Raw genomic sequence first — 24,966 nt, 5'->3', positions numbered from 1 at the left:
CAGCCAAGATAGTTGATCCAAACTAGCCAAAGGGCTATTCCATACCATATGATGTCATGCTCAGTATATAAACTGGGAGGGGTTGGCCAGGGGGCAGCGATTGCTCCTCAGGGACTGGCTGGGCATTGGTCAGTGGGTGGTGAGTGGTTGCATTGTTTGTGGGATTTTTTCTCCCTTGGGTTTTGTTCTTTTTCTGTCATTTTCCTTTTCACCTTTTAAAAAAAAAAAAAAAAATAGTTATTACACTGTTCTTATCTCAACCCATGAGTTTTCTCACTTTTCCCTTCCAATTCTCTCCCCCATCGCACTGGGAAGGGAGGGTGAGTGAGCTGCTGCCAGCTGGGGTTAAACCACAACACATGGTCATCCACATTTGCACTGGATCTTATCTTTTTCTGTTTCCACCATAATTGCAGAGTATACCTTTTGTTTGTTCAATGGAAATGTCAGATAGAGTGGTTCTGCAGAGACAAGCAATGGACTCTGGACTTTCAAGATGGCCCTTGTAGTAAGCAGACCAAGTCAGCATTAGAAATTATCTAAAAATAGACTTATTGGTGTAGCTCACTAAAAATTATTTTGCCATTACTAGTAGAAAACCACAAGTGTTGAATTGACCTCTCAGTTCAGGGACTCGGGACTTACCTGGCTTTGCCATGGCCAGAGTTGTTTTTTCTTTCTTTTAAAAACTTGGTAATGGCCAAGTGACTCTTGATTAGCTTGCCTGAGGTTACTCTTTCTGACTATCAAATATAGTAAAGTTTTGACAAACTAAGGTAGTGACTTCATAACAAGTAATAGACTTTTATGTTAGTTGGAGTTGGTGGAGGCTATTGTGCAACAAATTGTATAGTCAAACTGTAGCTGGGGATGAATGAAAGTAGGCTGTGATAAGAAAGCCCATAACAAGAGCTCCAAGCATATTTTGAGATGGAGGAGCAAGGGACCCTCACCACGAGAATCACTTCTAATTGAACGGCTCAGGACACTGAAGACTCCCTCTGACACTCCATCACCTCTCTGCTTGGGAAAGACTGTTGCCATTGGCCATGAAATCCAGAGAAACATTGGAAGGATGAGCATAAATGTTAGAGGAAAAAGGTAGTTATTAGGAAGGGTTTTTTCCTATAACAATTTTGAGGTTATTACTGAGTCTTTTTGTATTAATTTGAACTCTGAGTGTTAGCATTACTGTAACAAGACCAAGAAGAGCTGTTTCTTGTCTTTTGATTCAACTGTTAAGATTTTAATAACAATAAATTCCTGTCTTCATGTGTATACGGCTTGTTCCCTTAGCTGGTAACAAGATTATGAGTGTAACAGTGACTACTGGGCAAAAGTTCAGGTTTTTTGCTAATGAAAGAACTATGCATAGAATGGAATGTTCAGAATTTTGCCCATGGTCAAGTTGCTTAGAAAATTGCCAGTTGTGATTATTACTTAATTCCTCTTTCTTTTTGTGTATATTTACATCTCATAATTACACTGCCATCTAAGACTATCTAAAGTAGGTTCTCACTAAGAAATATAATTTATTTATATCTTGTTAGTTTGTTTTATCTCTTAAGGATAAGATAGATTCCAAGTTTTTAATAGCTTGAATGAAATGGAAATTGTACACAAACTACAAACATGCCATGGCACTCACTTAAATCACTTGCCTTTCAGTAAAGTGGAAGTGAAAGAAAGCACTGAGATAGACAGCTACTTGCAGAGACAAGGAAAGCATGGGAGAGGGCATATAGAGTTTGTTTTCTTGCTTTCTGAAGAAGAAAAAATGAAGGAGTTAGAAGAGCTGAGGAAAAACCTGAGGTGATGGAACTAGATCAAAGGGGAATGAGAATGGTAAAGAATAGTTAATCTTGCAGACAGAAGGATATGACAGGGAAAATAAATGGAAGTCTGCATGGGAATAAAGCACAAGAGTGACAGGTGAAGGAAGTGATATATCAGATGGTGATACTTAAGTTCATGGGAAAGTCAACGTATGCTATTTGACTGGAGAATGGGCATCAAGGACTGTGCATGCTGGAGTTACACTGAATGTAGAAATAATGGTGCTTGACATGTATGTAATACAGCAGAAATGAAGGGGAGAACAGGTTAACAATGAAAGCCAAAGAAGCCAACACAGCATTACCTTATAGATCCTTCATACTAGGATCAAGTATAGACACAAAGTGCCTTTTGTGGCTAGTAAAACTGAGTTTATTAAATTTTCTTGCAGTAATACAAAAAAGGACATAGACACCCAGGAGGTTTAACAGAAGAAAGTATGCAGTATAAATTAACTCTGTTGATGAAAAAAAGGAGGAACTGGAAAGTTAAAAAATCAAGCATGGATGCAAAATAATGGACAGAACAGTTCAGAATTCACAGTTAGAGTATTCATAAGGAGGTCGCTAGAAGGTGTGTGCAAATGGAATGAGCTGCTGGCCAAAGCAAATCAGCTTGGTAATAGAAAAATCTGAGGATAAACTATGTTGAAGAGTGGAAAAGATGAGTCATTTTCACACAAAAAAATAAGGGCAAGGAAAAGTGAGACTAGAGGGACATTTGAGACATCAATATGAATGTGAAAATTACCATCAATGTGGATGGAAGATTAGATTCTTCACTCTCAAGCTTTCTCCCAGAGTGAAAGCCCTTCCACATCCCAGATTGGTTGGATGAACTACATATTTCTCCTTGCAAAACTCTGGAAAACAAAGAAAGCATGGATTTGTTATGTGTAGGCCTTTTGCATGTGACTAAGAGCCAAATGTACACTCAGAGAGACTGCGAAAATTAAAATGATTTGGGGAAATTAGTTCAAATGGTGCCTATGAATTTGAGTTCTCTAAGGTCAAGGGTAGCAAACATACAGGCTAAGGCCCAAATTCTCAATAAAACACACACAGAGATGACCATATTCATAAACTCAGTCTTGTTTGACAGAAAGTAAATTCAGGAACATACATGTACAGGTATATGTATTTTGTTATAGGGTTCCTTAAAAACACTTGCTGGTAAAAGGGAATTTCAACTGAGAACAAAAAAATGTATCTTTTGTTAGTCCTCTGTAAATTTAGCAGCTCTTAATTTCATCAAATAGGGGCTATATACGCAAGAATTTCACTGACAAAAAGGCCTGCCAGAATCTGCAAGATTATCCAATTACAACTTAAAGATATTTACAACAAAGATGACTGACTAAAGGTAGAAGTCTCTGAAAGCATTAGGAAAAGAGAAGGAGAGTGTGAGAGAGAGCAAGAGAGTGAGAGCATCACATTCTCATGTGAGTAAAGTGCGGAGAATTATACCTGTCCTTAAGTTTTGTGGTGATCAGAGTAAAGTTCCCTGGTGTCACATTTGTACCTGCTTACTTTCCTTCCTTTCTTCTTTTCTTCTATTTCTCTCTCTCCCCCGTTCTGCTATTTCTATGTGCCAATCCCATACTTACATGAAAAACTTCCATTAATTCTTATATAAGGAGTAATTTTTGATTTATGTATGTTAACAGAAAGCTTCTCTTAATTTAGCACCTCTTTCTGGGATGGTACCAACAGATAATTAAAAATTCCTGTTAATCCTGGGCTGAGTCAAGGGAGTGGTAGATGGCTGCTTCTCCTGGGAACAAAGAAGAGGTTCCAGAGAACCACTGCTTTGGAAATCCCATCCAGATCAGGATTCTCAGAAGCTAGCAGCTCTTTCAACACGTAAAAGCCCTTCCTAGTTCTCTCTAGGTGCTGTCTAGGAGTTCTCCACATAAAGAAACTGTATTGTCATGCCTGGATGAAGAATTATTTGATCATGCATGCACATCCTATGTCCATCACAGATTTTGTGATCCCTGAACTGGCACAGGAGAGTGTCCAGCAGATTCAGAAGCATTTGAGATTGACGGCTGATCAAGCCCATTTATTCTTCTTTATTGGTAACAGCTCCTGTCCAAGTCAGGCTTAGGCATGGGTGGACCACCTTACTGTTTAACCCTTACAGCTTCAGATCTGAACTTCTGCTTCAGCCAGCATCTCTGTGAGTCAGTGGATTGCCTGGGCACAAGCTGGGAGCTCTGCTTAACAGATTTAAACATGATTCAGTTAGAACCATAGAATCATAGAATCATAGAAACGTTTAGGTTGGAAAAGACCTTTAAGATCATCCAGTCCAACCATTAACTTACACTACCAAGTCTACTCTAAGCCAATCAAGGGTAGACTAGACTAAACCATGTCACAAAGTGCCATGTCTACCCATTTTTTGAACACTTCCAGGGATGGTGACTCCACCACCTCTCTGCGCAGCCTGTTCCAATGCTTGACCACCCTTTCCGTGAAGAAATTTTTCCTAATATCCAATCTAAACCTCCCCTGACGCAGCTTGAGACCATTTCATCTCGTCCTATCACTTGTTACTTGGGAGAAGAGGCCAACACTCACCTCACTACAACCTCCTTTCAGGTAGTTGTAGAGAGTGATAAGGTCTCCCCTCAGCCTCCTCTTCTCTAGGCTAAACAGTCCCAGTTCCCTCAGCCGTTCCTCATAACGCTTGTGCTCCAGACCCTTCACCAGCTTCGTTGCCCTTCTCTGAACACGCTCCAGCACCTCAATGTCTTTCTTGTATTGAGGGGCACAAAACTGGACACAGTATTCCAGGTGCGGCCTCACCAGTGCCGAGTACAGGGGGACAATCACCTCCCTGCTCCTGCTGGCCACACTATTCCTGATACAAGCCAGAATGCTGCTGGCTTTCTTGGCCTCCTGGGCACACTGTTGGCTCATGTTCAGCCGGCTGTCTACCAACTCCCTCAGGTCCTTTTCTGGCAGGCAGCTTTCCATCCACTCTTCCCCAAGCCTGTCGCATTGCATGAATTTGTTGTGCCCAAAGTGCAGGACCCGGCACTTGGCTTTGTTAAACCTCATACAGTTGGCCTCGGCCCATCCCTCCAGCCTGTCCAGGTCCCTCTGCAGGGCCATCCTACCCTCCAGCAGATCGACACTCCTACCCAGTTTGGTGTCATCTGCAAACTTACTGAGGGTGCACTCAATCCCCTCATCCAGATCATTGATAAATATATTAAACAAGACTGACCCCAGTTGTTACAAGTAAAAATTGTTTCCCCCGCAAAATTTATAGACTCGGTGTAAGAAAGGACATACCAGTGGCCTTTGCAAGCATGATCGATATTTTACATACTTTTCTATAATGGACTTTCTATAACATTATAGAAGGTGTTGATCTCTGCAGTACCTGAGATTCTGCCCACACCTAGTTCAAACCCTGAGATGCAGTCATTATGATGAATACAGTCATCAAACAAATTTTAAGAGTACGTACATAGAACAGAGAAATTGGAAGTATTCTGAAACATTGCCATCTTGGCATACTTAAAAGAAAAAAAACTGAGAAAAGCAGATTTTTCTGTCGCACATACTCAAGAAAAACATGCTAATGTTTTATATTTCTCTTCCTAATGTATGCCTTTTTATCCTTGTTAAGTTTCTGAATGCTGTTCTAAGCAAAATGAATGTAATTTTCTTTTAAAGTAATATACGATCCTGTTTAATGGCTGGAATAAATTCTGGCATTTCTTGACAAAAAGAGAAACCCAGAAACTTTTAGAAGATTCCCCTTTTTTCTTTAAGATTACATCTGTAGAAGTAGTATTTGGTTTTGACAGCATTTTATTTTGTTTCTTTAAAAAAATAGTGATTTCTTTTTACTTTTCTTCTAATAATTCAGAGATGAAAGCAGGCACAATTTTTTACAGTTTTGCTTGTTGATTTTTTTTATGAATAAAGTCAACAGAAAGGCAGTGCTTACCATGAAATGCAGTATGTTTGACACTAAATCACAAATTGCGATATCTTACCTTCAGGATATTTAGTCCCTCTGAGCTGGCAGTCTGAGCCAGCAGTTGGAAGTACAAAATATGCTCTACCGTCCTACATAAAATAATGAAAATACCAGTAATATCAACTACAATGAAAATACTGCTTCACTCTGTTGTAATTACAATTATTGATAAAATAGTCAACATCCTATTAATAATGTTAACATCCAGCTTGTATTTGCAGTTTAGGCTGCTTACAAGTTTTCTACTAAATATGCTGCACCTTATTTACTACCTTGTTCAAATGATAATGTCCAGATGTACAGGGATTATGTTTTTCACCTGCTGAGATATAACCAACATTGGCTTGGAATTTAGTGTCTATTCTAAACATTCTGACAAGAAAGTAGACTAGTTTAGGGACATGAAGTGAAGATATTTACATTATTATATGAAAGTACAGAGAAAAAGATGATATTCTGATGTAATTTATGAAGTTTAAATAGAGGGATATTGGGATACTTCTTTTAGCAGAGTCTGATCAGAAAAAAGTAACTAGAATAGAATATGAGACTTTCATCAGTAAACTTGAAACAGCCATCCCAGGAAGGTACAAAATTATGACAAAGAAGTCTTCCTTTCCTTTCAAATCAACCTCAGTTAAATTGGCATTTAGATCCCCTTATGAAAGGGGGATTTCAATTTAGCCTTGGCTAAAATGAAAAGAAAAAGATTATTTTAGGGGTCAACTCTTCCCTTATCTGACATGTTTTAGGTGTCAGTAGGAGATGAAGCTATGCATAAATTTAATCTTACAGACAAGACCTCACCATCATTAGCAGCACATGGGCAGGAAGTGCAGAAGCTCACTCTAATCTCTTACTTTCAAATATTTTTTGCTACTTCCATGACCTTTTGCAGTCTTGCAGGTTAATAATCTTGATTACTTGTACTCTACCAATTCAAAAAGGTCTGCACTGTCTCTTTCCATTACAGGAAATAATCACAAACATGCATATTACTCCAGAGGAATCATCTAAATGTCTGAAGTGGCTATAACATACCTAACATACCCAAACAAATAACAGTTCACTACAAAAGAAAGGTGTGAAAAATAGCTATTAAAAGAAAAGAGTAAATGCAAATCAAATATAGACAGCTATTGGCACATTGTGAACTTACTTTCCCATACTAACAAAAATATACTTCAAAAATATTAATGTAGGGTTTTTTGGTTTGGTTTTTCCACCCCCCCACCCCCCCACCCCACCCAGGCATTTGGCAACAGTTACAGACACTCTTTTACAGAAAATCTGCTTCATCTTCATGTTGAAGGGAAACTACAGTCATGGTACTCTGAGTAAGCAGGAAGATGAAATTATCTCTTACCCTTCTTTGTCTGTTAGATCTCTTAACTCAAAGGATACTTACATTTTTTTAATCCATTTCATCACATGGACGCTCACATTTATATAAAAAATCAACTGTGAGAAAAGAGAAAAACAAGCCTTTAGTTTTCACGTAATTGAACTGTAAAGGAAGTTTAATATAACAATATAAGACGTAAAGCTTTTCATGAGAGAGATCAATGTGTAAGCATTTTCTCACTGACATCAGTACGTCACACGGGGGTCAATCTAGCCAGAAAATCTTTCATTTCTGAATTACAGTATTTCCAAAATATCTCTGATCTGGAAAGAAGCCAAGCCATTCAGCAGAAATCTTAGACTCCTGTGGAATTTCACTCCCTAAAGCAGATAAATAAAATTTCAATGTATTTCAGTAACAATATCATTGCAAATTAGGAGCCATCTAGAAGATGGGTTTAAGAAAAGTTTTTTTCTACTCAGTTCTTTCTTGCTGATACTCCCAGGATACGGCTAGCAGTTCAATTCCCAATGTCCTAGCAGGTCCCATGCGAAACATGAGCTCGATTCCAGCTCAGAATCAGATTTTCCACAAGGCTGCTGCCCTTTTCATGTATGACAGAAAGAAAAGTCAAAAACTTCAAGGATGGCAGAAGCACCATATAGCTAGAGACTAAAAACACCTTGAAAATGTCAATGCAATGTCAGTAGCAGTTCTCTCATACTAAATTGTTGACCTCACCTGAAAAATGGCTCCATGTTTGTTGCACATAAACTGCTGTGTCATTTGGGAACTATGCAGAGAGCCTTTTTTTATTATCACAGCTAAAGTGAACGGGATTTCCCTCTTTTTTGTTGTTTCTCATCTTGTAAATCATGGGTTCAAGAAAGCATGCTCTCCTCCATGGTTAATCGGAAATTCAGTGGTGGGACATATCGCAGAAGCAAATGCATATTGATCGACTGCTCTTTAGAGAAAAGTTCTACTGTAGTAAATAACATGGATCACTATTGTTAAAGCATTTATTACATTGCAAAAGGCAATTTTCAACAGAGTTATTTTAAAAGGGCATTGTGAGTAAATTCATTTTGGAATACGTCAAGGTAACAACATATAAAACCTTCTGTTACAAGGACTAGTATGAAGATTTTAGACCATGTAACCATCTAATAAAACATTTTTGTCCTCTCAACATATTTTTTTCAGTCTATATAGTTCATGTAAAATAGCTTTTGTAATTTGAATACTCAATTAAAATAATAACAGGAAGGTTCTACTGACTTCATATTAAGTTTTGCTCACACAGGTGTAAAATTTGTGTTTGACTTTTCAAGTTAGGCTATAAAGCTTGTTGCAGAGTTGTGGTTTAGTGAATAAAGTAAAGAAGGAAATACAAAGTCCAGATGGTTGCTAGTAACTTGAGGCATTGTCATGGATGGAATGAGAGAGAAGCAAAAATACACTTTATTGATATAAACCAGTGAGTTAACAACGTTCAATGGTAAATGTGACAGTGGTTTAATAAGGCTCAATGGCAAGGTACACTTGGTTATTTACTGCATAGAGGACAGGGTCAGACAAAACTGTCAGGGACAACATCCCATTGAATCATGAGGTTCAGAGAGGACCCCCTTGCTTTCTAAACTCCTTCTCAGAGAGGAGTCTAGGTGCAATCCTAATCCCAGACTTGGTCAGCACTTTATGTCTAAAGGTTTATATATGAGCAGTCAATCCTTTATATCACTTAGCTAAGGTTTCAAAGTTTAGCATGCAATGTCACTTACTGAGGATCTGTTGTGGCAAGGAATCTCCCAACCTCTAGGAGTAACCTTGAGAGGCATCCCTGCTCAAGGGGAGATCCTGATGTGCAGCCTGCTACCATGCAGGAGATCTCAATGGGCCCTGGGCTGTCCACTATTTAAGAAGTAAGGTGATTGACTTATAGTCATACTTGCATACCAGCAAGACATCTGGGGCCCTGCTCCAAACAGCCCTTGGCTCTTGTGTTGCCATCCATCCCCAAAGTCCAGCATAAGCTGGATGCAACCATCACAACCCGCATTGGTGGTTACTGCTTACGCAGGGTGGGGAGGGGGAGAACACTGCCACAGGGATCCCTCAGGGATCAGTACTGATATCAATAATGTCTAACGTCTAATGTTTATAAACCTGGATGACAGGATGGGGTGTACTTTCAGCAACTTTGTGGAGAACACCAGATTGGGGTAGTGGTCAGTACACAGGAGGGTAAGAATGCCATCACAGGAACCTTGACAGGCTGAGGAAATGATCCAACGGGAACCTCATGAAGTTTAACAAAGGGATATGTAAAGTCCTGCACCTGGGGAGGAATAACCCCATGCTCCAGTACAGGCTGGGGTCCTAACTGCTGAGAAGCAGAACTACAGAAAATTCCCTGTGGGTCCTAATGAAAAAGCTGGCCATAAGCCAGCAGTGCATTCTTGCAGCAAGGAAGGAAGGCAAACAGTCTTCTGGGCTGCATTAGGCAGAGCATTGCCATCAGGTCAAGAGATGTGATCCTTTTCCTCAGCCCTGGTGAGACATGTCTAGGTTCTGCATCCAGTGCTGGGCTCCCCAGTAAAAGAGAGACAGGGACATACTGGAGATAGTCTAGTGAAGGTTGGAAAGATGGTCAGGGGCTGGAGCACAGGATCTACCAGGAGTGGTTGAAAGAGCTAGACCTGTTCAACCTGGAAAAGAGAAGGCAAATAGCAGAAAATATTGCTATCTTCAAGTACCTGATCAGAGGGTAGAGGGAATATGAGCCACACTTTTTTTGGAGGTGCTCAATGACAGGGCAGAGGCAACAGACATGAGTTGAAACATGGGAAATTTCTATTAGATATTAGGATTTCATTTATTTATTTATTTACTTATTTTGTGTGAGGGTGGTCAAACACAAGACAATTACACAGAAAGGTTGTGGACCATCCATCGTTGCAGTTGTTCAGGGCTCAACTGAACCTGTCCCTGAGCCAGATGACTTAACTAGTCCTGCTTTGAGCAGGGGGATTGGACCAACTGACCACCAAAGGTCCCTCCTGACCCAAATTATTCTGATTCCATGATACTATTTTTTCTTAGGCTCTTACTTATGCATTTAAGTTAAAGGTATACGGAGTTTGACTTTTACCACTAATTATGTACTTTCATGACTAAGCTGGCTGAAGTAAGTTGCTTCCAAAAATTTCTTAACAAATGTAATGTTGCCAGGTGTTTGAAGAAAAGACCTTTGCTTTAGTTTGTGCCATAAGACTGTTAACTAAATGGGTAATAATGATAAGCTTTAAAAAGTTTTCTTGTTGAAATGATTAGTGGGCTTGAGTATTCTTTGTAGCAACAGAAAGCAATAGCCTACTGGGAGTTTTTAGCAGTTATAGGAAGGCTGATACTGTTCATCTCTTTTACTTTCAACCAAAATAACCTTTAAATGAACTTTTTTCTTCTTTTAGGATAATAAGGAAATTTCAATAAATTTCTTTTTCAAATGTCATCCTGAATTGTAGTGATTACTACTCTGGTCAGTTTTTACAAGATAGGCCTGTGTTCATTCATTAGATGTAATGAATATGTGTAGATCCAGCCTCCAACCTGTAGTTTCCTTTCTTTGGTTTGTTTTGAGTCAATATCAATTGTCGTTAGTGAAATGGTACATTTGAAAATTACTACATTTCCAATACAAGCAATACATAGTCATACACCCAAACACCTGACACAACTCTCGTATTTGCTTACGTTTTAACATATTATAGATTCAGTGCCAGGAAATCACATACATACAGCAATAAGGAATATACAAATGATACAGTGACAAAATAATTTTTTAAGTAATCTGTCTTAGCTTTTAGGAAGTCTTGCAAGAAATTTTGATAAATTCAGTAGATACCAGAAATACCTTACATATTATTTGTTCAGATATGGTTATAGTTATACTGATTACAGTTGCATGTATGCATGATCCACTCATATAATTTGGATTCAACTGTAATGAAAGGTTATACAGGTGTGGGAAACTGATAAATAACGATGTATCTGATGGTGCTCATTGAAATTCTGACTGGAGGAAATTGTATTGTAAGGTAAATATATGTATTAGGGATGTCTGGTGCTATATAATGGAACTTGCAAAGAGTTATTCTTGAAAGTAAATTCATTTCCATTATAGTATTTATTAATTTTTCATGACAAGAGAGTGATTTTTTTTTTTCCCCCTGTATATTTGGAAACTGAAAATCTTAAGAAACACTGTAAGAGTGTGAGAAAATGGAAAGAAACTGAATATTTACTGGGCCACGTGAGGGGAGGAAGATGTTTGTTTCCCTTGTTAGGCTTAGGAAAGTTTTAATGTCTATCCAACAATATAAATAATGGAACTAGTCAAAACTAAGATAATTAATATCAGAAGGGTCAAAGGCAATATCGGGATGTTGGACAACTCACAAAATAAGAACACTTTCACTTGGACTAACGAACTCGCAATCAGATTCTGTAGAATAAATCTTCAGAGTGAATGGCTTTCTAAGACATAAAGACAACAGTTCTACAGACAGAGAGAATATATCTTTTTCTTGTAAAAGTTTTTAAATAAAAGATTTAGAAAATTTAAAATATATCTTATAAATTTCTTTAAAGGTGGTAATGTTTCAATTGTTAATATATATTTATGATTGCTAGTAAAAATACAGATCACTGTATATTAGCATTGTTTACTGTTAAATTAAACAGACAGTTTGTATCTGCAAATGTTAGTTTAATTTTATTTTTGCAAATCAAATACCTTAATATTTGTTGCTTTCTTCATATTTAACATGTTGGAGGTTTTTTTCCTGTTAAGTTGATTTGGAAGTATAAGTTCATTACATCTGTGTTTTGAAAGTATTTAGTTTGTGAACTGCATAGGAAAACATAAAACCAAACTGTAATTATGTGAATAGATGAGATAATACCAACAGCATTTATAAATTTTGAAAAACAACAGACATGGAGTCAGTACATCATTCATAATACCAGGCTGGCTTGAGATCAGATGACCAAAGAAAGGAAAGGAAAATGAAAACTTCTTGTGCAGAGTGTGTTAGAAGATAAGGCTTAAATTAGATAAACAGATGTCTCAGGACAATGTATTCAAGTCATGAGGTATAACTAGACCTCAGAATTAAAAAAAAGGTGGATGCTAGATCATGCAACAGGAGAGACCTGATATGTGAAGAGCGGTCAAAAGCAAAACAAAGAGAAAAGAAGATGCAGGGGAGTCAGGAAATACAAAAGACATGCCAGCGGGAAAAATCACAAGGAGAATAAATCGACCTGTGATGACAGTTGAGGGCTATGACACTATAACTGACTGCAAGAGAAGAGCTGCTGTTGTTAATAAAATAGCTTCAAGAAAACAATTTAAGTTGTCAAAAGGTCTGAAAAAATGTCATGCTTGTAACATAACTTGTGCATTGTGTTTATTCTCTTTAAAAACAGACTTGTTTTATGAAAAAAAAACCAACAAAAACCATCAAAATAATAATAATAATAAACCCCTGTGTCTTTATGGAAGACAAAAATTATAAGCAGCAGCAGAACTTCTTCAATGTTTTAGTGTTGGACTTGCATCAAAATGGGTTGTCAAAAGAAAACCAAAAGAGACCAGGGAGTGAAATATGATGTTCCCTACTGCTGTGGTTGAACAAATCCTGGAGAAGTATGAAGCAGAGTTGTGGTAAAATAAATTGGCCACAAAGGTAATGGAGAGAATTGAAAATAAAAGAACAAAAAAAGGCAATTTTTATGCTGCCACAGATTAGGTATCATTTAAAGAACTTAAAAAGATGGGAGCAGCATTGCAAGATATAATCATAAGAAAGCAGAAAATCAGACATGGGCTAATAAAGTCACCACCACCAATGACAGAAGAAACTGAGGTCATAGATACCACTGTTAAAGACAGTTGCAGCCATATGTGATGGCAACGGTAAAAATTCATGACTATGTTCATCTTCCCTCAGCCTTCTATCACAAAGCCATCCATTCCGTTTTTTAACCATTCATCTGCAACTTCAGTGCTATACTTTCCACCCCTTCTATCCTTAAAAATTAGAATTCAGTCAGTCTGCCTTATTGCCAGATCTCTCTCTTTCACGCAAAATCAGAACACTCTTCAGAGGCCCGATTCTTTTGGAACTTCTGGTCCAAACCAACACACTATTTTACATCTGCCCTGAAGCCCCAAAGAGAAGGGGCTTTAATTCCGTCATCTTGGAAGCTCTTAGAATTTTAGTTATTAGGGATGATACTGCTTCCTATCCAGGCAGGTCCTGCATATCCTCACCTTTTCTCTTACTGTTCATTCAGATGCTGCAGTGATTAGCCCTTGGTGACAGACCCTTGAGGCTCAGAATGAGACACCCCAGTTCTACTTCTGGTGTGTGACAAGAAATAAAAATCTTAGAATAGCACCCAAAAAAGGCATTACATTGAACAGTCAGGTGCTGACACCTAGCAAATAGAAAATGATTATGAAAAAGATTTGACTGAAATTGCTTTTTTTCTTGTGAATGAGAAACTGCGAGAAAGACTATTTACATGGGATCTGCAGTCAGAAACAACAGTTCTAGCAGTCAAAGCTTCTACCCTATTTTTCACAACGGCAAATAGGTGTTTTAATTTCACAGTAATGATGGCAATCTTTGTTTGTTTGTTTGTTTTCTCGCATAATTAAGGACTAGGAATATTTGTTCAAGAAATAGATGACACCTACTGAATTTCTCTTTTACCTGCAAGGACTCAACTCCACATTTTTTATTGTAATACAGAGTGCCCTGAGCACCTGCCCATGGGATGTGTTGGTCAGAATGTGGGGGCAATACTCAGCCACACCTGCTAAGATGTGCTATAAACTATTTGAGATTAATTGGCCTTTGAAGAGTAGGAAAAGTTAATGCACTAACCACAATTTCAGGTTTGGGAGGATTTTTAATCACTGACATTTTTAAAAAGTGAGTGGATCACTTATGCAGATGTTTTCAGATAAAATGTCAGTTATGATTTCATTTTTCGGTCTATAAATACATTCCATGAGTCTAAAAAATAAAACTGTCTCCCTTTCTGATAATTTGAGAAAATGCCAACCATATGGCAATGAAAGCAGACCAGTTCAGGACTTAGAAAAATATCAATAAAAACTTTCTGGCTGGTTTAGACACCTCCAGGGTAAGTGGCAGCTGAAAAGAAGTTTTAAGGTTTGAATTTTTAAGTTTAAGATGTTACTAATGAAGGTAAGCATCAAAATGTTCTGAATAACTATTCTTAAAAAAAAAAACCAAAACCCCAAACTTATCCAGTGGGATGTACACAGTGAACTTTCTATGGTCTAGTGGAAGCAAGAGACTTTGCCCTTTTTAATACCTGACCTGTAAAGATCTCGAGTTGGTCATTTCATCCTTTGTACATGGATACTTCTAAGGTAAAAATAATTCACAGAAATCAAACTTAATATAAAAAATGTATCATCATTAGATAAGGATTTTATTGGGTAGTTACATATTGTAAACATTCAAAAGAATTTATATTTTAACTTCACAATTGAGGTAGCAACACTAATGTATTTTTTCAGATTTTGTTCCTGAGAATCTCAAGATTTCTGCAATGTTGTGACATGAGCACCAAGAGAAATCTCCATCAGGAAAAGCAACCTGAGGAGTTTACTAAAAATAGAGGAATATATCCAGGTTTCACCCATCCAGCACTCAGTGTCAAGAAAAGGAATTTTGATCAAGAAAGGGAATTCTTATGCTTTTGACCTTGTAAGAATCCATTTTCTAGCATTCCCCTTATAGTGTTGTGAAAAAAAAACAGAATAAGGTCCACACTTTTACTGGCAACATTGGGTTGCTTGTCACATTTATAAAGAGGTAAATTTTACCTTTCTTTTCTCTTTTTTTTTTAAGATACAATACTGATGTTTTTATGTTCAGGCCAGCTATGGTTCAAAAATGTTCTGCTTGCATAGCCAGTCAGTTTGCATCCAATATGTATCTATGTGGTTCAATTGCTGTATCAACTGGCTTCAAATGATGACAAGCAACTAGAACAACTCCTTATCTGCCTATGCAATCTGTCTTCTGTAGTGGCTAATCATTAATGTAGCAGACAGGTTTTGTAGCTATTTTGATGATACATCTGTAGATGTTCAACAGCTTGAACGACAAGAAGGTCAGGGAACAATCCAGCTATCCTTTGACAGTTTCTAATAAAATAAAAATATCACCTGAGATTCAAGATTAATAATTTTCCTGCCAACAAAAGCATGCAGAAAAATGAAAATAAGCCAGCCCTTAAAGGTATCAAAACAGCTGTATAACAAAGAGCATTAACACAGGTAGTGCAGTAGCTGTTAGAATTACTCTCTTTAAATAATGGAATAACAGAGATTTTGGATAATACTTTATAGAGTTGTTACAGTGATTTTCCTAAAGGTAGAAAAGTAAGCATACATACAGAAAAGCACGAAGGAAAAAATAATCCCAGTGAGGAAATAAATCATTATTCTGAAGTGAAACTAAATATGCCCAAACCTCAGATTGTGCGGTAAGAAAAATTTGACCTGTAAAGGTGTTAACTCCGAAATAAATCCTGCAGTCCTAAGACAAAAGTCAAAATGACTGAATCACTAAGTGAAAATCTTGACAGAAGATATTAAATGTTCATTGTAGAGCTGGACAAACTTATTTCTAAGTATTTAGAACACCTGCATACAGTGAAAAGACAATATTGTAGCTTCAAAGACTATTTATTAATTACTCCAGGAAAAACAGGTTTCTGGGAAACCCAAAGTAATGTAGGGAATATATCCTTTTTTTTTCTCCTCTCTCACAGCTGATAAAAACTTCCTGTGTGCAAAAGGGAGAGGAAAGCAATTTAGAATAAATTACTGTGTCTTGGGCCCTATCTTGTGCTGTTGGTAAAGTTAATTCCATGGCGTCCTGATTAGAATTGCTGTGATTTTCATTCATCTGCTTACAAACTTTAAATAAATCATATTTATATAAGATTCTAGCTCTATGCAGTTAGAATGACTTTTTACACTTTACATCCAATACAAATATAACATGAAGGGATTGTAATTGCACATACTATTTAGCTCTTAGGTGGAAAGTAATTTGCATTGGAATGTTTGTCTTTCACAAACATCTAGAAATAGTCATGCTTATGATTTAATATGATTGATACTAATAAATAGATAACTTAGCATTTAAAATGTCAGTAACCTTTTTCACACTATGATAATATTTTCTGCAGGTATTAGGGCAGTCTAATGGATCAATGGAAGATGTTAATGCAAGATTTGCTCTAAGTGAAAATTCCATTCTTACGTTATATATTACCCTTATTAAAAAGAAAAGCAGTTTGAGAAGATTTAGTAGGTTGTTCAGCTGCATGTTATATAGGTAGGAAAAAATTAACTAATGTTTTTACAAAGCCTGAGTACCTCAGCAAATTGTGGGTGGTTTTTTTCCCCCACATATGCTTTAATATATGAGCAATCTCTCGCTGCAGCTCTAACGTATCTGATGTGAGATAAGATTGCCTCACAGTCTGTCCTAAATCACTTAAATATATTTAACACATATTTACACATTGAACCTTACACACTGAATTCAGTGGGATTTAATCATTGTAGTACTTTGCTAAATTGAGATTTTTTTTTTTTTTCTTTTGAAGATACCTATCAGAAATCAAGCCTTGGACCTCTTTGGACCATTTGATCTATGTATTAGCTAATTATTGCTTTCTTCCATACTATTCTCTCTGGCCAATTCAGAGTGCATATTAAATGCAGAAGGCCTCCCTGGAACAACCTAATCTGTTCAATTTTTACCCGTCATGACATGGTAATCAATATTGCGATTTATGTATAAAACTATCAGTAAAGATTTATATCCAGTTTTCCTTTAGTTAAAATGTGAATTTGAGGGTGGGCTTTGTATATTATTATTGTTATTTTCATTATTATATTGTTATTACTATTATCATTACTATTTTACTTTATTTCAATTATTAAACTGTTCTTATCTCAACCCAGGAGTGTTTCTCACTCTTACTTCTCTGATTCTCTCCCCCATCCCATCGGGGTAGGGGGAGTGAGCGAGCAGCTGCGTGGTGCTTAGTTGCTGGCTGGGGCTAAACCATGACAGGGCTGTTCACTTATGTATTTGAAACCTGTTCTATGAATAACAGCAAGACTATACAGCAGTTGAAGATATGTGAAGATGCACAGGCCTGAACTGTTAGACACTGTAAAGCATCACAGAATCACAGGATGGTTGGGGCTGGAACGAACCTCCGTAGGTCATCTGGTCCAACCTCCTTGTTCAAGTGGGGCCACCTACAGCAAGTTGCCTAGGACCGTGTCCAGACAGCTTTTAAATATCTAAAAGGAGGGAGACTCCACAACCTCCCTGGGCAAGCTGTGCCAGTGCTCGGTCACCCTCACAGTAAAAAAGTGTTTCTTGATGTTCAGATGGAACCTCCTCTGTTTCAGTTTGTGCCCAGTGCCTCTGCCAGTGGTCCTGTTACTGGGCACCACTGAAGAGAGTCTCGCTCTGTCTGCTTTGCACCCTTCCTTCAGGTATTTGTACACAGTAATAAGAACACCCCTGAGCCTTCTCTTGTCCAGGCTGAACAGTCCCATCTCTTTCAGCTTTTCCTTACAGGAGAGCTGCTCCAGTCCCTTAATCATTTTAGTGGCTCCTTGTTGGACTCTCTCCAGTATGTTCACATTTCTTTTGTACTGAGGAGCCCAGAACTGACACATTACTCCAGGTGTGGCCTCACCAGTCCTGAACAGAGACGAAGGATCACTGATCTGCTGGCAACACTGCTACTAATGCAGCCCAGGGTACCATTATCCTTCTTTGCAGCAAGGTCACACTGCTGGCTCATGTTCAACCTAGTGTTCACCAGGATCCCTAGGTCCTTTTCTGCCAAGCTGCTTTCCAGCTGGGTGACCCTCAGCATAAATTAGTGCCAGAGGTTGTTAATCCCCAGGTGCAGGACTTTGCATTTCCCCTTGTTGAACTTCCTAAGGTTCCTGTCAGCCCACTTCTCCAGCCTGTCAAGGTCCTTCTGGATGGCAGCAGAACCCTCTGGCATATGATCCACTCCTCCCAGTTTGGTGTTGTCTGCAAACTTGCTGAGGGTACACTCTGCCCCATCATCCAGATCATTAATAAAGATGGTAAACAGATCTGGACCCGGTACTGATCCTTGAAATACATCATTCATTACTGGCCTCCAATTAGGCTTTGCACTGCTGATCATCATGCTCTGGGCTTGGCCATTCTGGCAGTTTTCAATTCACCTCATTGTCTGCTCATCCAGCCCGACAGCTTCTCTGTGTGGATCTTACAGGAGACAGTGTCAGAGGTTTTACTGAAGTTCAAGTATAAAACATCTACTGCTCTCCCCTCATCTACCAGGCCAGTCACTTCATCACAGAAGTTTATCAAGGTGGTCAAGCAGATTTCTGCTTGGTGAAGACATGCTAACTACTCCTCACTATTTTCTCATCCTTAATGGGCATGGAAATGTTTTCCAGAATTAGCTGCTCCATCACCTCTCCAGGGACTGAGGTGAGACTGACTGGCCTGTAGTCCCCTGAGTCCTCCTCACCCTTCCTGAAGATAGGAGTGACATTTGCTTTCTTTCACTTTTCTAGCACTTCTCCCAGTCACTATGATGGATCAAAGATTACCAAAAGTGGCCTCACAATGACATCTGCCAGCTCCCTCAACACTCATGGGTGCATACCATCAAGGCCCATGGACTTATGTATATCCATTTTGCTTAAGTATTACTTGTCCTGATCCTCTTCCACCAAGGGTGTACCTTCCTTGCTGTGGCCTTTCCCCCTGGTCTCTGGGACCTGGGTTTCCTAAAGGCCAGTCTTGCTAGTAAAGCCTGAAGCAAAGGTGGCATTCAGTACCTCAGTGTTTTCCAGGTCCACCGTCTTGTTGAGCAATGGGCCCACATTTTCCCTAGTCTTCCTTTTGTCACCTATGTACTTACAGAAGCCCTTCTTTTCTTTGACATTCCTGGCCAGATTCACTTACATTTGGGTTTTAGCTTTCTTAACTTCATCCCTGGATGTTCAGACAATGTTTCTGTGTTCCTCCCAGGTTACTCTTCCCTGCTTGCTTCCTATCTCTGTATGCTTCCTTTTCCTGTTTGAGTTTGGTGAGGAGCATCTTCTTCATCCACACAGACCTCCTGGCATTTTTGCCTGACTTCATGTTTGTTAGACAAATTTGTTAGAATTGTTAGACACTGTTAAGCATCGGTTGCTATAAGCATCCAAGCTGAAAGTGTGTTTTGAACTTTCCTTTTTTTTTTTGTTTTCAAAAGTTCAAATTTGTGAGGTTTTTTTTTGTTTTAAAAGAAGATTTTTCTGGCATAGGGAGAAAGCAGCAGTTTAGACATACTTCCTTAAGATGGTTAAAATAAATATCTTCACAGAACTATAACCATGAAAATCCTGTAGTGGTGGGTTCTTTAAATTAAGTTAAGAAACTATGGCAAAACCTAGCAGTATTTTAAAAGCACTTGTCAAATGAAATAATACAGTTGAGGAAGTCTTTGTACATGGTTCATCTGTTTTATTACTGGTTATTATGGAATTAAATGCAGTTTGTGCTAGGTGTACAATGACTCAGAGTCCTGCCTAAATTAGAGTCTATTGTGCTGTGTATTGTCACAGGGCGGAAAACCATCAGTGAGCCTGCAGGTGCTTTTAAAGGTGCTTGTTCAGCATGAAAGAGCTGATATAAAATGCAGTGGTTACAGTGCTGCTTGTATATGTTTGTCTTTTGGAAAAGATAGACTGTATCCAATTATAACCTTGCTATGATGTTCATCTTCAGACAAGGCATGAAAATTTGTAACCGCAGCAGCATCAGTGACAGAGTGAGTAGTTTAACCTTTGTATGTGAATGTTCTCTTACGCCCACATCTCAGAACAACTTGCTGGGTATCAGATATCTTAATCGTCTGCTGCTATGTATAAAGAGCAGTCATACTGTAGAAGTGATATGGAAGAGCTTGCAGCAGCAGCATCTCTAGTGAAAAAAACTCCCAGAACTTTTCACATCAGTCTTTTTAAGGTATAGAGTTACTAGGAGGCTTGGAAGAGACAGCCTCCCTTTTCTGCTTCATGTACTAAGGCAGCTTGTGAAAAAAAGCTCTCACAATTCAGCAAACATTTTTTCCCTTTTTCCTCTCTCATATCCATATTGTGCTTACATCTCTCCTACATAGAAAAGAAATGTTAAACTATTAAAAATATTTAATTTTTTTAAGAGATTGTTCTACTTACTGCTAGAATCTTCCACCAAAGTTTCTTGGAAATCTTTGGCAGGGAAAATGAACAGTTAGAATCAGATTTTAAAATGAGTAGATAAAAAGATTGGTTTAGTTTTAACTATATATGCATGACACTGACTTTGATAAGAATCCAAATCTGAAGTGTTTATGACCTTACCTTTTAAAATGTGTGTCATAATGACGTATCAGCTATCAGGTATTACATAAAATCAGTATTTTTCAGAATAGTTGCTTTTATCTGGGCTGCAGCCTAGAGTCAACATGGGCAGTAAATGATGACTCCACCTAGACTAATATATGTGTCTTGACTGGTAGGGTGCTGTCATGGTTTGACCCCAGCTGGCAACTAAACACCACACACCCACTCGCTCACCGGCACTCACTTTATTAGAATCTCCTGAGACAGAAGGGAGAATTCAATGAAAAGCAAAGTCCTTGACAACCAGGTTAAAATGTTAAAGATAAGCCAGTTTCTCTCTTTTTTTTTAGAAACAATAAAGTCACAACTCCTTTTGGAGGAAGGGACAGTTCCTAAAGGTTTTGTTAGGAAGATCCTAAGTATAACTATATGATTGGATGCCTATGGCTATTTTCAAACATAGGGAAAGCATTCTGGGAGAAGGAGCTGTCTGTACAGCCAGCTGCAGATGTTGGTTTCTATTTCCCTTCTAGCCCTGTCAGGAGTGGGCTGGTGGCTAATACAGAGCCAGTGGCATTTGCATTGAGTCTTTCTGAGACATGCTTTTTATGTCGTTTTTTACAGTTTAAAGCACTAACGTAATGAAAGACTGATGCCTTTGATCAGAGGGCACTAGCAGCATGTGTTGCCTTGGGGCACAGTGCGAGGGCGTGTTGACATATTTGAAGGTGCAAGTCCCATTCAGACAGCGGTAGAGGACTATGCCAGGTGGAAGAAGTCATGCATGACACATTTATACTGTGTGTTTGGGACAGACTGTGGAACAGCTATTCTGTCAAATCTGACATGATTTTTTTTTGGAAGGAAATAGCTGGCTCACTCCAGGGGGGATCCAAGGGTAAATGAGAACATACACACAGGGATGATTAAGGGACCAGGGCCCTAGAAAGAAACAGGGAGCAAGGTAAGCAGATGTGCAAAAACATTGAATCATAGAATCATGGAACCATTTAGGATGGAAAAGGCCTTAAAGATCACGCAGTCCAACCACAGCCTGTATCTATACCACTGTTAAACATACTAGCTCTACATGCCATTACTCCGTATTACCAAGTTTCCTGAGAGCAAGTGCCTTGCTTATGGCTACATAATGCAACATGGAATTCCTCCAATACAAGTTTTGACCCTTGGATTTCACTATAACAGTACTGTGTTATATTTTTGATATCTTAAAGCAGTGGTTCACAGGAAATAAAATACTAAAGTGCAAAATAAACAACTAATTTTGAAATCTAAATGTCACCATTATGCTGCATGATGTTTTTATATGAAAGAAATGGATAGTAAAAAGGTTTCCTTTTGACAGCAAAGAAAAGATTTTTTTTCCTTGGTATGACAGTTATGTAGGTGATAATAATTCTACCCAGAGTTATCAACTCCTTGCTTTAATAGGCTTTATTTCTTATAAGTATTTAAAAAAAAACCACCAAACAACTGAAAACCAACAAAACCCCCTGAATTTAACAAAGTACTACAATGGTTAAATCCCACTGAATTCAGTGTGTAAGGCTGAATGTGCACATATGTATTAAATATATATTGAAGTGATTTAGAACAGACCGTGAGACAAGCTTATCTCATATAAGTGAAAAAAAACCCTGAGAACAGTGATTTTGCTACCACTCCCACAAAGTACCCCCTCCCCAAATCCTATAACATTCTCAATAATGAATGAAAAATAAGTTCAACAGTTGGCTCATTATTCAACTATGATGATGAAGTATACTTTGAAGAAGGATCTCATCCACTACGTTTGAACTGAATTTTTTCCTCTCTACAGGCAAGAAATTACAGTTCCTCTTTGGCTGTGGTCATTGTGTATTTAAGAAAGTGAAAGAATCTATTTTGTCTTTACTAACAAACCTATTAATCACAAACCCTGTCCTACATACCAGTAGAATTCATGTTTTCTAAAAGAGATAGAAAGATCAAGCTTAGAAATTGATTAGTGTTTATAGTAATTTAAAAACAATGTCTGTCTGAGACAGACAATGTCAACTATTTGAATTTTTCATTGGTTGAGGGCTGTTTAAAAATAAAATCAGTTACTATGTGATATTATAGGATAAATTTTCATGTAAGCAGTGGGTGATCAAGTTGTAGTCCAAAAGGAGAAAAACTCATTAGTTTTTTCTCCAAAGTATAATACTTTGCAGCTGTCTTTTACAGCAGCAAATGACACACCTTTTCCCCAGGCTCTAGTAGTCAAGTATAGATAAAGAATAAAATCCTAGTTCCCTTCTTGCTACTGGTCACTTTATCTATATGGTGTGAAGAACCCATAGAACCTACGTAGCATATGCAGGTTTAAAAAAAAACAAAACAAAACATGTTCCCTTGTTATTTGAACAATATACCTATACAGGGATATAAAATTGAAATAATCATAATTTAGAAACTGACCACACAGGGAAACAGAAAGCTAAGGCAGAAAAATTTTGAAATTTCAAATGTCGTTGTAGATCATCTGCACGTTTCCTAAATGTAAGCCAAAGAAAAGTCTCTTTGAACTTGGCTGAACTTTGGATGACGTTTGTTTGTAGATCTGTCTTTTCCTAGTAGATATAATGACAAACTTTTTTTTTCTGTTTCATATTTTCATTTTACTTTATTGCTTAAATGGAGTCTTTAAACTGTGGAGTCGTTCTATTTTAAAGTAAGAATTTATACTGTTATTTTATATAATTTTTTACATTAAATACATTACTGAATTGACACTCCTTCACACTTGTATTAGCTATTAAATCTAAAGAACATTCCAGCAGAATTGACCTAATCCAAATAGCTAGAGTCTTTCACTGTCCTCAGGTGAGTTAATTAGTGAAAGATATGATAAACTTTTGCTATCTTTTGCATTTGGAGGAAATTTGGAGGAAACCTGTTATAATTGCTTGAAACAGATTTTTTTAAATCTCAGTAATCAGCTTGTGTAGTTTGCATACTTGTATATTTGTTATATTTATTTTAGCATCCATCTATTTTTTATTTTATTAACTATCACAGTTTATTTTTGCTTTCAGAAAACTCTTTATTTTTGTAAAGACTCCCCTCTTCCATTATTATTACTGAGAAATATGTCATAGAAGAATATAGAATCATAGAATCACTTAGGTTGGAAAAGACCTTTAAGATCATCCAGTCCAACCATTAACCTAACATTACCAAGTCCACCAATAAACCAATTAAGGGGAGAGTAGCAATTTCATGTTTCCTGGCTTGGTGGCTGGATTATTTAAAATGAAAATAAAAACTAAGAATCATTAAGATTGGAAAGGACCTCTAAGATCATCAGTCCAATCATCAACCCAACACCACCATGACACAGCTTGAGGCCATTTCCTCTTGTCTTATTGCTAACTATGTGGGAGAAGAGACTAACACCCACCTCACTACAACCTCCTGTCAGGGAGTTGCAGAGAGTGATAAGGTCTCCTCTCAGCTTCCTCTTCTCCAGACTAAACAACCCCAGTTCCCTCAGCCGCTCCTCATAAGGCCTGTGCTCCAGACCCTTCACCATCCTTGTTGTCCTTCTCTGAACATGCTCCAGCACCTCAATGTCCTTCCTGTAGTGAGGGGCCCAAAACCGGACACAGTATTAGAGGTGTGGCCTCACCAGCGCCGAGTACAGGGGAACAATCACTTCCCTGCTCCTGCTGGCCACTCTATTCCCTGATACAAGCCAGAATGCTGTTGGCTTTCTTGGCCACCTGGGCACACTGCTGGCTCATGTTCAGCTGGCTGTCTACCAACACCCCCAGGTCCTTTTCGGCCAGGCAGCTTTCCAGCCACTCATCCCCAAGCCTGTCGCGTTGCATGGAGTTGTGACCGAAGTGCAAGAGCCAGCACTTGGCCTTGTTGAACCTCATACAGTTGGCCTCGGCCCATCGGTCCAGCCTGTCCAGGTCCCTCTGCAGGGCCATCCTACCCTCCAGCAGATCGACACTCCCACCCAACTTGGTGTCATCTGCAAACTTACTGAGGGCGCACTCAATCCCCTCATCCAGATCGTTGATAAAGAAATGAAACAGAACTGGCCCCAAAATGGAGCCCTGGGGAGCACTGCTTGTGACTGGTCACCAACTGGACTTAACCCCACTCACCACTACTCTCTGGGCTTGGCCACCCAACCAGTTTTTTACCCAGCGAAGACTACACCCATCCAAGCCATGAGCTGCCAGCTTCCCAAGGAGAATAT

This window comes from Pelecanus crispus, chromosome 2 (assembly GCF_030463565.1).
Source record: "Pelecanus crispus isolate bPelCri1 chromosome 2, bPelCri1.pri, whole genome shotgun sequence".
NCBI lineage: Eukaryota > Metazoa > Chordata > Aves > Pelecaniformes > Pelecanidae > Pelecanus > Pelecanus crispus.
The sequence above is the reverse complement of the archived record's forward strand: the minus strand, read 5'-3'. Positions refer to the sequence as shown.